The sequence below is a fragment of the Capricornis sumatraensis genome, chromosome 15 (genome assembly GCF_032405125.1).
Source record: "Capricornis sumatraensis isolate serow.1 chromosome 15, serow.2, whole genome shotgun sequence".
Lineage (NCBI taxonomy): Eukaryota > Metazoa > Chordata > Mammalia > Artiodactyla > Bovidae > Capricornis > Capricornis sumatraensis.
In genome coordinates this window covers 47340534-47356247 of record NC_091083.1, presented here as the reverse complement: position 1 = coordinate 47356247, position 15714 = coordinate 47340534, and positions in this window count along the sequence as shown.

The following is a 15714-nucleotide window of genomic DNA, read 5'->3' as shown; positions in this document are numbered from 1 at the left end:
TGACTAACTATTGCTGAGCCCCGATTTCAATGACAACCTGAGAACACTGAGTTTTCAGGGTCAAGGACAGAATTTATAAAATTCATGTATCAAATGGGTATGAAACCCTAGACTGACATTTGCTGTGGCTCTTTTCCAGGTATCTAATGGTACATAAATTACATTAACCCTCCTGCATGGAGGTAGAATTTTGGTGAGTTAAATATTATAATGTATTTAACAAAACATTGACCTAAAACAAACAACCAAATAAATATGCAATTGGAAATCTGATTATTAAAATAAAGAAAAATGGCAAGAAATCATCACGATGGAGAAACATAGCACTCAGCCTCTCTGAACGCGTGACATTTGACCTGAAGCCTGAGGAATGAAAGTGTCCAGATGGATGGAAGGAAACCAGGCCACTAGGAGCATTCCCTAGACAGCAGCCCCATGACGGGAAGGGGCTGTGACTCAGTGCGGAAAGGGGAGGGGAAACATCAGGAGCAGCCCTGGGGAGGGTGAGCTCGGCCAGTTCCTGGAGCTTGGGGGCTGTGGCCAAGGCTCTCGTCTGTAACCTCAGAAACTGAGGGGCACCAAGCACACGTAAATGGGAGCTGACCCGAACTAGGTTCTGAAAGATAATTATCACTGCACCAGTGGGGGTGTCTGGGCAGGGTACCCGCAGGAGCCACACAGGGCCCCTGGGCAGGGCTGACAGTGGCCAGTGAGAGGTCTGATGACCTAACAGCTGGGGAAGAAAGACCACGAGAAGGAAAAGGTGTGCAGGGCACTTCAGACCAGGCCGCATGGAAGCCTGAGGAACAGGGCAATATTGAGGGTGGATCCAAGCGGTCAGACCTGTTCTTTTTCGTAGCAATCTCATTTTGCAGAAAATATTCTCTGGAGGAGGGCAGAGCAACCCACTCCAGTATTCTTGCCTGGGAAATCCCATGGACAGAGAGTCACACAGAGTCAGACACAACTGAAGCGTCTTGGCAAGGCACAAAGCTATTTAGAAGCATGAGCTCAAGAAACTTCAGTGATTACTCTAAGACCCCAAATTTAAGAACTTGACTTTCGCATTGTGCTGGATCAGGTGTAATTCAATTTGAACATTACAGGTAAAACACTGGTGTTCAGAATGAGCAGAAAAGTGGTACCCTTGGAGCGTATCTATTGTCTTAATGTATTAATTACCCTCTGACTCTGTCTCATATGTGATGCGTGGTTAGTTTAATAGTCTGATGTGTGTAGCCTTGGATTCTCATGGGTCCAATAGATGAATATACAGTTGATCCAGCTTCAAACAGCCTCAAACTATATGTCTTTTTGTGTGTGTGGTATTTTCTGGGCTTTGCACTTTTCACTTGAATCTGAAAGGGCACTTACCCCACATAGGTTTAAGATAAATTGGGGTAAAAATTTGGGAAAAACAAGTTAGGTTTGCAATTGTGGAAAAGGGATTTTCTTTTAATCACCAATAGTCCTCTAGCACCCACTCACCTACCTCTACAAATGAAATAAAAGAGCTATCCTGAAATATGTAAGAAAAGGAGAAATGAGAAAGGGCTACAGCGGGCAGTTGTCCTCCTGTTTCTCTTCTATCCCAACTGAACGGGTGGAGAAAGGGAATTGGGTGCCTTCATCCAGCTGGGCACAGAGGCTGGACATGGCAGAGGATCAGGAAAGGCAAAGTCAGCCCAGGGCAGGCAGCATGCTCAATGGACAGTGCTGGTTCATGAGCTCTGTGGACTAGAGTCTTCAGTGTGAAACAGCTCTGCAGTGCTGTACCACCCAATACGACACCAAACTGTAATTTCACTAATTAGAGTTCAACTTACTCTGCAAATGCACACTATTTGCTATTTTGCCTTATATAATTTTTTTTTTCTTTTTTGAAAAGACTTTGATTCCACAATTCCATTTGGATCCTGACCTCCAGTTTGGATTTGGGGTGATGGTTTGATAAATACTATCTCAGAGGGCCTTGTAGCCTGATAATTCTCCTCTGGAAACCTGACTGACCATGTTAGCCTGAAATGCAAATCAAACCCAAGAAGGAGGAGTGGGTTGACATTCGGTGGCCTGACACAGTGCCTAACTGATTACTGTGCCAAATCTAATAGAACCAAAGCAAAGAGCCAATGGCAGGAGAAACTGGAGCCCCACGCTGCTCTAAAGAGCTCAGAGCAAACCTGGTTCACACCTGCAGCCCTGGAACACTATTCCTTCATAAGAGTCCTTGGCTTCCTTCCATCCACATGCACCTCTTTGCCCAGGTGACAAATGAGTTCTGATGTGGAATGGCATGCAGGTATCTAGCCCTCTGGGAAGAGATAACAGAATGGTTGGTCCACCAGGTTGTCCTGGTTTCCCATGAGCGAATGTATATTTAGGTCTCTCCAGGAGATCTTCATACTGACAAGTAAAGCTGTTTACTGACGGCTTAGGGCAGACGAGTACCACATTCCACTGAATCTAAGTTGCCATCTACTGCAACTTGCATCTTCATTCCCAACATGATGCAAAGTAAAAACAGGTATTTGCACTGATGGAGAAATCCAGACGTGGGAAATTCATTCAAGGAAAGTACGGACTCGCTTGGTGATCTCAGATACACAAAAAATGAATGCGCACTAGAACGTTACTCAGAGGTTCTTTTCATTCTATAGGTAATAATACCCCATCTGCAAGGCCATCTACAGGTACTGGGTAAAAATAAATTACATTACAGCTGGATAATGGAATAGTATGTAGACCTACGGCATGAATTAGATCTATTTGTGGTGCATCTGAATTGTAATTACTGCATATATTGTTCTTTTGGGTGTTTTCCCTTTTTCTCCCCAGTTTTACTGAGGTTATAACTTAAACAAAAATGCACATAATTATTGCATACAATTTTGTAAGTTTAGATATACATTCACTTGTGTTATTATCACCACAATCCAGGGGAGAACAAAATAGGTTTCAAGACAATATCATGAGAATTATGATCTCATTTTTATAATATTTATTTTAATAAATATCAGCACATCACTTAAATCTGAGTGTAGGTCTGGGAGAATAAAAATTAAATAATCTGCAATCACTCTTTCTGGGAAGTAGCATGTTTTGGGGGGACAGGTAGAATCTGTTTAAATTTACACTCTGTGTGTGTGTTTGTTAGACTTTTGTTTTTCACACCAAGTATATATTACTTTATAACTGGCAAGAACAGTAGAAGCATTTGGGTTGTGGGAAAAAAATATGTAATCTACATCTTTAAAATTGTTAACCAGTTTTGGAGAAGGAAATGGCAACCCACTCCAGTACTCTTGCCTGAAAAACTCCATGGACTGTCACCTGAGGAGCCTGGTAGGTGACAGTCTATGGAGTTGCAAAGAGTTAGATACGACTGAGCGACTTCACTATCACTATGCAATTTATGTGTATATACTGGGGAACAAAACAAACACCTTTCCTGTTTTTTTCAGAGTCATAGTCAAGTCTGAGAGCTGGGCTAAACACATGGAGCAAAGTCAAGACTGTCTGACAGCAGAGGTGGCCCTGGTAGAGAGCATGATGGAGCCTGGCCCAGGGGTGGAGAAGCTGGGGAGGGCATGTGGAGCGGGAGTGTGGGGAGGACCAAGCCCAAGTGTTGGGAGAACTGCAGAACCCCCTGAATAAGATTACGTCTGGGGAGCCGGGGTTTGAAGGGGCCCTGAGACAACTTCCCTCATGGCTCAGTTGGTAATGAATATGCCTGCAATGCAGGAGACCCAGGTTCCATCCCTGGGTCAGGAAGATCCCCCAGAGGAGGGCATGGCAACTCACTCCAGTATTCTTGCCTGGGAAATCCCATGAACAGAGGAGCCTGGTGGGCTACAGTCTATGGGGTCACAAAGAGTTGGACATGACTGAGGCACTAAACCAGAGAAGGCAATGGTAACCCACTCCAGTACTCTTGCCTGGAAAATCCCATGGATGGAGGAGCCTGGTAGGCTGCAGTCCATGGGGTCGTGAAGAGTAGGACATGACTGAACGAATTCCCTTTCACTTTTCACTTTCATGCATTGGAGAAGGAAATGGCAACCCACTCCGGTGTTCTTGCCTGGAGAATCCCAGGGACGGGGGAGCCTGGTGGGCTGCCATCTATGGGGTTGCACAGAGTCGGACACAAATGAAGTGACTCGCATCAGCAGCAGCAGAGGCACTAACAACACTGAGATGCTCAGGTGAGGTGTCTGAGTCTGAAGCTCAGAGGACCGATCTAAAGTGGGCAGACCATGGAGCGGAGCGGGTGGCTAATGACAGGGGCCTCTCCTGAGGAGATCAGGAGGGGAGAGCCTGAAAGGGGTCCTGGGGTCGGGGGAGGCACGGCATGGCCAAGAGGCAGAAGAGCAGAGCTGGGACCAGCACGGGCGCTACAGGCATTGGAGTGACTGGACAGATACAGCTCAGTGACACAGGCGGGTCCGGCCTGTTTAATGCTTAGATTTGTTTGCAGTGCTAGTTTATCTTGAAACCTTGATTTTGCCTTAAGTACAATAATGGAATCAATTTATGGTTTTTAAGCAATGTTAACTATTTATTTAATTATGTTTATTTATTTTGGTGCCTATGTCGGAATACTTTGTGTTCTAATCCAGGAAAAGATACTGTCAGAGTCAGAGCTAAAGAATCTTGAGTGAATCTTTGCTTAAGACTCTGTGCCTTGTATTTTCACAGAAAATACAGTTTTAACCAGTGGTATTTTTAAATGCTTTGGTGTAAATGCTCAATTTTGCAATTATGTGACATTAAATGCAAGGTAACGAGGCCATCTATAACATGAAATGCATATTTGGAGTTTATTTCAAATGTATTCCAACAATGACTACTGAGTACTGTGAAGGCCCATTAAAAAGTGCTTCTCCTAGCTATGGATTCAGCTTTTCTCCAAGTCAGACTATTCCTCTCGTCTATCTAGTGATACATGGTATGTCTCTCTTTAGGTAATGTAACAACCACCTTTATAACTCATGGATTATTGTTACAAATGAAATGTGTCCTTTTTTTAATTTTTGGAATTTATCTTCTAGCTAGATTGAACTTAGATTTTAATAAAGGTATCAGAATTATCTACTGCAATTCCTATGACTAAACAATATGTATTTGAGTATCATGTAATAATATAGCTGTTACTGTGTAGATGCTTCATAAATACCCTAAAATATATGGATTAATGAAAACAGAGCTAGTGTCTTTGGTTTAAGGGTTTTAAACATCTTGAAATCTCTCATTTGCAATTGTTATCATCATCGGAGTTTGTCTTATTGTCATGGTTCATTTACTTATTTTCTTAAAAACTATTAGCTCAGTCTTTAGTGTTCACATTAAAATAACTTGAATTCATTTTATGCCTGTGCTTGCAAACTTTGGGGTGCTGGTTTCTTTATCCCCAGTCAGTGGGTGATTCATGCCGGCAATATAGACTGATCTCCAGGTGCTCAGTTTCAAGGGCTGAATGTTTCTACTGTGGCTTTGAGGTCTGGGCCATTACTTAGTCCCAGGGGTAATTCACTGGTTTTCTAGAACCACATCTGCTTCAAGCTATCAGCCAGAAAAGAAAACCAGTCCAAGAAAAAAGTAAGTGTGCTCTGTGAAGATACATCCATGTACAAGTGTGTATTAAAAGGGCCGCATTTTTCAAGCAATGAGCTTTAAAAGGCATAGAAAGATCCCCTATCACTTGTAATGAATACTTCTTTCCCCAGAGTGTGGGGTCCTCATTCTGTCCAGCTTGGTCATTTTGCAGGTGATTAAGAAGCCTGCCATGAACTCGTTCAGGCTATTTTTAAAAGAATTAATAACTATATTCTAAAAGCCTGAATCTTTAACTTTGCTACCAAAATGCAACAGCAGAAGAGGAGATAACACAGGGTAGTGTGAAGAGGTTGAGGGGAGCCCATCTGCTCTTGGGCTGGCCCAGGCCGGAGGAGAGCAGTGGGAGGGGTCGCTGCGCTACAGGAAACCACTGCTCCCGCCATCTTTTTACAGCTGGTGATCAGTTCAAGGATACTGCAGACGGAGCTGTCACTGCCCAACTTCACAAATGTAAACGTATCGCAGCCTATTTTTAGAGAGGAATTGGCTGTGCTGTTATAATGCTAAAAATTAACCTGCATTAAAATGGAAGTAAACTGCTCCGTGGAATTTAGAGCTCTGCACACACACACACACACACACACACACACACACACACACACACTGGTGCACACACAATGTGCTTTGTTGAAATAACAGTGGAGGTCAAAACATACTCTCAAAATTCTGGAGTCAAAGCACACTCTTACCACTATGTCCTCCACATTAAATAAAATGTGTTTACAGGTGTGATGGCAGGAACAAACATCTTGATATTTGGAAGAGAAATCTATGACAACCAAACCTTTTTGAGCGGGAAGACCCAAATGCTTTCCTTTTAATTCTTCTTCACCTGCAGAGAGCCAGGGCTGTGAACAAGAGCTGCAGCAAGTCCCCTGGTTTGGGGAAGGGCACGTCTTGCTCTTGTTTGGGCATCAAGAACCCAGCCACCTTCTTTTTCTACTTCTCTGCTTCCCCAGCATCATTCAACGCATGTTCTCTGTTTTAGTCATTTTGAGCTGGGCACTAACTGAACTGTCTTTTGTGCTCTGGCAAAGATAATGTATCTGGGTTTCCTTAGTGATATTCTAAACACATTTTTCCTGCGCTCCCATACTGAGTGCATAGTTTTGGAGGAATTCCTGTTGTGTGGGAGGCCAGCTCAGCTCCATTCACACACTCGGGCCCCAGCTGCGGCCCCTGGGCTCAGCCTGATCTTGGTCTCAGCCCCCAGCTGCTCCCCAGCATCTGCGCCAACAACCACAGTGGCCTTTGTGCATCTACTTAATTACTTTGTATTTGCGCAGTGTGTTTCAGCACGTTTTGTTTTATCTTCCTTGGAGTAAGTTAAGATTGTGAAAAAAGTTTGCTCCAGGAAAAGTGAGTTCAAAGGCCCACTGATTCCTTCAACTGCTTAAACAGGGGAGGGGGCAGGAGGTGGGGAAGGAGGGTGGGGAGAAGAGAAAGGAGTGGAAATGAATCAGCACCTTGGGTCATCAGATAAGATGCCCTTCTATTAAAGCATCAAGTCAGGAGACAGGCTAGAGGGAGGCTGGCATCAGACAGGGGAGGGCGTGCTGTTATTACTGTCCTTGCTAAAATCTGACTTCATGGGATGACTTTTAAAAATCTCAGTGAAACGGGGTACTGACCTCTCCCGAACAGATGTGCACAGGAGAGGAGATCTGAGGAGAGAGGAGACCTGAGATGATGTTGACAGCGCTTCTGACCAAGGAAGGTCGCTGTGTGACAGTTTCAGGGGGACACCTGCAGCAGGGCTTTGTCAACAGGGTCTCGAATGCAAACGAAACTCAAGCAGTCTCTTCCCGCCAGGAAGTGACACTTGGGGCCGACCCCGAGCAAGGGCACATCTGGGGGACGACTGTTCAGGCGGCGATTGCTCCTCTGGCCCATGACTTCATCTGTCGGGTGGCTGGGAGGGGGTTGGCGAGATCTACTTCAAAGCCTGTATGTCTCTAAGTGCGGCTGGGGGCGCGGACCAGGGGCTGGGCAGTCTTCAAGCGCAGGCGCCAAGCCACCAAAGCCACTGTTCTGAGTCTGATTTAACCAAACGCCTGGGGGGAGTGGGGTTCTCAAGTAGCCTAGTGCTTAGAAACCAGTGATATAAATGTTACTCATTGTATGACTGAGGGAGAGACATCACTCACAGGAAGTGATTACAGTTCTTTATCTCCCAGGGCCGCGTCGCTAAGGAAACTGACTCAGTGCATGAAAGACAGCCGTCCCTTTGGAGTTCAGGCCAGTTAGTCATGACAGCTCTGGATCCACTGTTATTAATAGTAATCCCGTCCACCAAGTGGACAGTCCTCAGGGCCTGAAAAGAGTCCCACGTGTATAAGCTTGCTTTATTCACATTCGAAGTCAATGTTATCCATCCTCTTTTCTCAGATAAAGAAATTGAGAGCTGTAGTCTGGTAGGAAAGCAGTCTTCTAGGTTCAAGTTCAAGCCTCATTGCCCTGCTCCCCAAGAAATGTTCTGGTTAGATGCACAGGTCTTTAGGCTTCTGTACACAAACCGGCCAGTGTGAACCAGCTGCTGTTATGTGATGGGAAAGCGGTGTAGACTGGTGTAAACATACTGGTGTAAACATGCTGGTGGGGTGCACCTTCACTTTTCCCAGTTCTTTAATCAGAAGAAAAATGCTGAGTTGGGCTTGACAGTCACCAAAAAGTTTTCCTGGTTGTGCAGAAGGAACAGTCTTCTGGCACAATTAACTCAGAATAGATCTGTTTCTCTCGGGGCGGAAGTGTTCAGGGAGGTCCTAAAGGGCATAAAAGAAAGGTTCTAAATCTCATACTTTCATAAGCTACTTTGTTCAAAAAAAATCACCTCAGGAATCATTTATTTTCTGGAGATGGCAGTCTTTATTTACACTGGAAAACATGCGGTTTTATGTGGGTTGTCTTTCATTCTTGGTGAGGCGATGAGAAAAGAAAACAAAATTTGTTTAGAGCTGCAGTGAACAAATAATTGGCTGACAGCTAGGTTAACTGTGGAAATCAGAACTTTCCCATGCTATCTGAGGAATGAAAACACATCCTGGTTAGTGATGCTGACCAAGCTTGGAAGGTTAGAGGTGATTCCGTCTCCAGGAATGTGGCCTGGTCTTATTTTAAGAAGGGCCTCTGAGTCATGTGGAGTCGTGTTGAAATGTGTGTTGTGTTCTGTAATTTTGAAAAGGAAGCTTGCAGGGAGGAAATGGAACCAGTTTTTCCCCCCCGAAAAAACTCTGCCCTTTAACGGAAGAAAAGGGCAAGTCGATTCCCACACATCTCACTTGCTCCCTGTGATGCAGGCTCTGATGTCTTTTACCACAGATATAGTCTTAATGTGGTTTGCTATAACCTTACTTGCTTAGAGTGCTTAAACTTTGTAACTTGAACTGATCTTACTTAATATTTATCATTAGATGTGGCTATATGCTCTGCTTAGGATCAAGTAAAACAGAGTAGGGATCACTATGATCTTGACTGATTAGCTATCTGGAGTGATTGCTACAGAGATACATGTACTATTTTTATCAACATAAAATATGAATCATTTTAAGTGAGCTTCAGTTTTCTCAACTCAAAAATATAGGAGTAGAGCCAATATTGCCTACACTCCTGGGCGAGCTCCTGGGTGGGGCATCAGAGCTGTTATCACGAGAAGAGGGTTGACATCTCCAGCAGGAGTGAAGAAGGAAAGGAAGTCCCCAGCAACAGGGGCTCAGATTCCTAGCATCATAGGAACTTGCTCATATACATCCACACCTTTGTAATAAACATTCTAAATATAATAAAACAGATGCTGTAAACTTGGGAACTCAATTTGGGTTATAACTCAACACCTCCAGAATGAGACTTTGGGCTTAATTTTCAGTAGTCTAGGCCCTTTGGCTACAGGGGAAAAGATTTCTTACAAGGCCAACTAGACATTTCCTGGTTCCTTCTGCAGATCTTAATCTGGGAATTTAAAGTCCTGAGCACATCATTTTCTTTTCCTAAGTTGTCTAGCGTAGTTAGAAGTAACCCACCAACCCGATCTTATGTGTATTTTCCACCAAAACGTTCAAACTCAGTAAATACTTGGCCATCCAGAACCTCATCCTCAACAGGCATGTGATGACTACAAGTGTATGAAGGTGACCGTCTGGTCTGAATGACTGTTTCACAATCACGTGCTCAACAGTCCCTTGCTGCTGGAAATGGAGTCCTGATCAAGAAGTCTTTGATCAGATGAGAAGACCAGTTCCAGAAAACCCAGAAGTAAGAGAGCTCATCCTTAAGACGCTGTCCCTTTCCCAATCCTCCCAACATAAATTTTGTTTCAGGTTTAAATCAGAGAGACAGAGCAGGTCCACATTCATGTTTGGTTGTCTGGCCTTTGAGCTGTGGGAGCTGCTTACTCCGGCCTCTGTGAGGCTGTGGTCTCCGCGTCTGATGCCAGAGCCCCCAGCCCAGGAAGGGGAAGGAGGACAGGTGGGGAGTGGAGGAAATACACTGACCGCAAAGACGGCCTGAAACCTGGGTTAGGCTCTTGCCACCTCTGCCCTTTGGTGATGTGGGGGACTCTATGTGGGCTGCTCATGCAATGTCTGTGGACTTGATCCTAAGGTTTTCCAGTTGCTTCAGCAAGACCGCCTCCTGGCTATTTTCAAAGTCATCTATCTAGGAGCACTCTTAAAAACTAGTGCTTGGTTACTGCATCTCACTGGGTCTTCCACAAAGGTTTTTGAGAACATTTCTTCATCCTTTCACCACCATCAGCAACAGCACAATATTTGCAGAATAATAGGTGCATGACACCCATCATGCGAGGGCTATGGGGGAGCTCCACAGGTGACAATCTCAGCTGGCCTTCCACAGTAAGAAAGACTTCTGGGTCAGATTGCGTGTCCCTGCCTACCTTCTGCCAGGACTCCAAGGGCACTCACCCAAGAGATGAGTAATCTCAGATGACGGCTGAATCACTGGATGTGGCAGTGTGAACTGGGTGGTGAGTCCCCTTCTGGCCTGTGGCTGGGGAAGCCTTGTAATAACAGAACTGAGGGCAAGATGATGCATCTGGGTCTTCTCAGGTCACAGCCCAGGGGCCTGGGAGGGAAAGACCCCCCAAAAAGAGGGAAGACTGGCCAAGACACATGGGTGGGCATGCTCTGGGCTTCCTCGGTGCTGCTTCCGCTCTGAGCTTGAACACAAAAGCTGAAGGACTGTAAACAGTCAGGAGCAACCATCTAGGTCATGACAGCAAAATGCAGAGCTAACTCCTTGCAGAGGAAACATGGCCAGACTCCATCACTTCCCACTTCCAGGGCTCTGATGAGGGATGGTGTTTAAAACCTGCTCCAGGGAGACCTGATTTGCACAGGTTAGGGAGCATCCTCTCACCAGACAGCGTCTTTTCCAGCAACCAGGATGCAAAGCAGGGCACATTCTCCAGGAGCAGACAGTGCTGGAGTGTTTATCAGGAAAAGGGAAAATGAGGCTATCGAAATGGAAAAATGACCCAGACAGAAAGTTTCCAACTTATTGCTCAGAAAATGATTCGGGGTTGGGGGTGGGGGAGGACTGGATCGATTCAAACTTTTTGTTTCCAGCCTCTTCATAGCAGGTGGTTGACACTTCTGTCCCTGTGTTGGTCAGCTTCCCCATTTGGATCCCCACTAACATCTAAATGTGCTCAGGTCTGCCTGCTTCTAGGGGGCCCAATGTGACATGCATCTGAGTGTGTCACATTCAGATACGTGAAGAAAAGAGACTCGTATATCAACTGAAAGCTGATCCAAACCTCCCCGTGCAGGTGATCGGAGGTTAGATGAGTGCACTGATTAGGGAACATGGTCATGTTCATCAGGCCTGTTTCTCAGGCTTCCTCGGGGTCCTGTTGGACAAGGAGAACCTGGGGCCTCTGGGCTCAGCTCCTCTCCAGGCCCCCGGCTCCCCATCCTTCCAGGACCTGGTGTCCCACTAGAGTCTGCTTCTGGTTCTCTGAATGACTGCCAAATGTGGTCCATGCCCCTGACTCGGCTGTTGCCTGGATGCTGTTAGTCCCACCGTGGCCCTCCCGGCCACCAGGTGCACCCTGAAGTCCAGATCTTTCTCCCAGGTGGTCCACACAACACTCCCTGTGGACCTTGGCCATTTTGCCTTAAGACCTGCAGGCCAGCTGTGTGGCTACCTCACCGCAGAGGACGCTGGGATGTCTCAGGAAAGGGCCCCAGGCCTCTTCACCTGGCCAAGCAGCCCTCTCACTTGTGTGACATAACCCTGCAGTGGCCGAGCAGAAACCTGGGATGTGAAGAGACAGCTGAGCAGGAGCACCCTGCTTCCAGTTTTGCCTCAAAGTGCCCCCGGTCTACAGGCTGGAGGACATGGGTCTTTGTGCAGCCCTCCAATCTTCCTCCCAAAACAGCAGACACCACTTTCTCCCCTCTGCCAACTCCCAACACTTCAGGGCATCTGCCCTCATCCTTCCCTAAGATTGCAAGCATTGAACAGAGGCCTGTGAACGTCTGTTGACTGAGTAAGTGGGAAAACAGATTAGCTTGTGCTAGTAAAGAATCTGCCTGCAATGGAGGAGACCCCAGTTCGATCCCTGGGTGCGGAAGATCCCCTGGAGAAAGGAAAGGCTACCCACTCCAGTGTTCTGGCCTGGAGAATTCCGTGGACTGTATGCGACCATGGGGTCGCAAAGAGTCAGACACGACTGAGCTACTTTCACTTCACTTCACTTCATGCTCAAAATATGTCTCTATGTCCTTTGAGAAAGTCACCCAGACCCTCACTTCGTGGCTATTCCCCTGTCCCAGGCCACGTCCTCAGAAATGTCAGCTCCCTACTTGGTTTCCCATCCACCTCCCCTTGCCCCTTCTTAGTTAGTGTTAGTCTCTTAGTCGTGCCCAACTCTTCGTGACCCCATGGACTGTAGCCCATCAGGCTTTTCTGCCCACGGGATTCTCCAGGCAAGAATCCAGGAGTGGGTTGCCATTCCCTTCTCCAGGAGATCTTTCTGACCCAGGGATTGAACCTGGTCTCCCTCATTGCAGGCAGATTCTTTGCCATCTGAGATATCAGGGAAGCCCAGAATACTAGAGTAGCTTGCCATGCCCTCCTCCAGGGGACCTTCCTGATGGAACCTGCATCTCCTGCATTTGCATGACAGGTTTTATTTTACTTTATTTTTCTTTTCTTAAAAACCGCTTGGGAAGCCAAAGCTGAAGGCAGGGTACAGAAGCCGCGAGCTGATGAGGATGGGATTAGAACCCATAGCACAATGGATTAGTAGTCCATCGCCCTAACAACTCGGCCACAGTTGTCCTGGCATCCCGCTTCTTAGCTTCCTACAGTCTGACTCCCCACCTCCCTTCCTCACTGACATAGCCTGTGTGAGGTCAATGACCCCATGCCGGTTAGTCCTGGGACAATTTTCACGGATGAGACTTGACTACTTGCAGGCATTTGTTACCACCAATCACTCCTGACTCTGTGATGCCCTCGCTTCCCTTGGTTTCATGCGAATGTTCTTCCACTGAAGGTCTCCTCCTCAGGCTCATCTTAGGCCTGGGTCAGTCCTGAGTAGGAGTCATGTGTGTACCTGCACGCTACAGTCGTGTCTGACTCTGTGCAACCCTACAGACTGTAGCCCACCTGGCTTGCTTTCCATGGGATTTCCCAGGCAAGAATACTGGAATGGGTTGCCATTTCCTTCTCCAGGGGATCTTCCAGACCCAGAGATCGAACCCTAGTCTCTTGCATCTCCTGCACTGGCAGGTGATTCTTTACCACTAGCAATACCTGGGAAGCCCAGGAGTCATGTGAGACCAGGCTTTGTCCCCAGCCTGGGCTCTACTCAGTCCCTCCCATGCTTGCAACAGTCAGCCGAACATCAGGGAATCTCGAAGACACAAAAGTGGCCCAAACACTCCGCTGCGCACCCGTAGCCTTCAAACACTGTACTCGGGGGTCTTACATGCAATGTCTTTGCCCTCCACATGGAGGTAAGCTGGCTGGCTTTGGGAACATGACTGCTTTGGCTAGTCAGTATCTCTCCAGCACAGTAAAGTGCCCTGGGGCAGGTGCTCAGTGAATCATCTTTTGAATGAATGATATTAGAAAGAATACATAAATGAGCTACAAACCATTTGCTATAGTAAATAAAATGACCTGGTGGCCAAAACATGATGAAATGACCTTTCAAATCTTACTGGCTCAACCAAACATCTCCATTCCATGTCTCAGTATTATTTCTGCTTCCTGTAGGTTTCCCTTATATTAAAAAAAATTAATTGTGATTAAAAAAAAAACATAAAATAGGAACAACAGACTGATTCCAAATAGGAAAAGGAAAAAGAGTATGTCAACGCTGTGTATTGTCACCCTACTTATTTAACTTATATGCAGAGTAAAAAATGAGAAATGCTGGGCTGGAAGAAGCACAAGCTGCAATCAATATTGCCTGGAGAAATATCAATAACCTCAGATGTGCATATGACACCATCCTTATGGCAGAAAGTGAAGAAGAACTAAAAAGCCTCTTGATGAAAGTGAAAGAGGAGAGTGAAAAAGTTGGCTTAAAGCTCAACATTCAGAAAACGAAGATTATGGCAGCTGGTCCCATCACTTCATGACAAGTAGATGGGGAAACAGTGGAAACAGTGTCAGACTTTATTTTTGGGGGGCTCCAAAATCACTGCAGATGGTGATTGCAGCCATGAAATTAAAAGACGCTTACTCCTTGGAAGAAAAGTTATGACCAACCTAGATAGCATATTCAAAAGCAGAGACATTACTTTGCCAACAAAGGTCTGTCTAGTCAAGGCTATGGTTTTTCCTGTGGTCATGTATGGAAGTGAGAGTTGGACTGTGAAGAAATCTGAGCACTGAAGAATTGATGCTTTTGGACTATGGTGTTGGAGAAGACTCTTGAGAGTCCCTTGCACTGCAAGGAGATCCACCCAGTCCATCCTAAAGGAGATCAGTCCTGGGTGTTCATTGGAAGGAATGACGCTGAAGCTGAAACTCCAGTACTTTGGCCACCTCATGAGAAGAGTTGACTCATTGGAAGAGACTTTGATGTTGGGAGGGATTGGGGCAGGAGGAGAAGGGGACTACAGAGGAGATGTCTGGATGGTATCACCGACTCAATGGACATGAGTTTGAGTAAACTCCGGGAGTTGGTGATGGACAGGGAGGCCTGGAGTGCTGCGATTCATAGGGTCACAAAGAGTTGGATACAACTGAGCGACTGAACTGAACTGAACTGAATCATTTTCATTGTACAGTTGAGAAGTGCTAGCTTCAGTATTGCACAACCAATCTCCAGAATGTTTTCACCTTATAAAACCTAAACTCTGTCTAAATACCACCTCCTCTTTCTTCCCTCCCTCTTAGCCCCTGGCACCATCATTCTACTCTTTTCTCTGTGAGTCTGACTACTCCAGATAATAAATTACTTATGCAGGTTACCAGTACCTTATTGATAAGTGTCTTTCATTTACAAATATGGAGAAAACAGTGTTATGTGTGTAAGTGGCTATTTAATCTTGATTCTTTCATTTTGGCTCAAAAAGCTGAACAGTCGTTCTTCTGTGGCCTGTGGTGGAGGTGGAGGGGATGATGCAGTCAACTTTTCTTCTATTCCAGGTGCACAAATCCCAGATAATCATCTTAGGCTGTTTCAGAAGCAACTTTCTGCTTAACATACTTCCTGTATCTCTAGCTATGAAAGAAATTCAATAGAAAAGGGCTTCCAATGAGTGGATGGAAGCAAGTAAATACTCTTGAGAGTATTAGAGGGTGTGATCAGTGGAGGAGATTCTTCACTGGGGTTCCTCATTCTTTCTGGTCACAGCTGTCCCTTTAGACCATCATTCCCAGATGGCCTTGTGCCCTGTCATCAAGCTCTTGTAGAATATGGGCATCAGTAACATCTGTACATATGAAGATATGTTTAACTTGCCCGTAAGAAACCTATTTCCTCCTGGCTGGAGGTCAGCTGCAAGGATGGCGGAGGTGTGTGTTCAGGACAGTGAGCTGCCTGGATCGCTTGGCTCTGGATGTGCCTCTTGGGAATGGAGCCTGTTCACCCATCCTGGACTGTCTGAGAAGAAAGACCCCTCT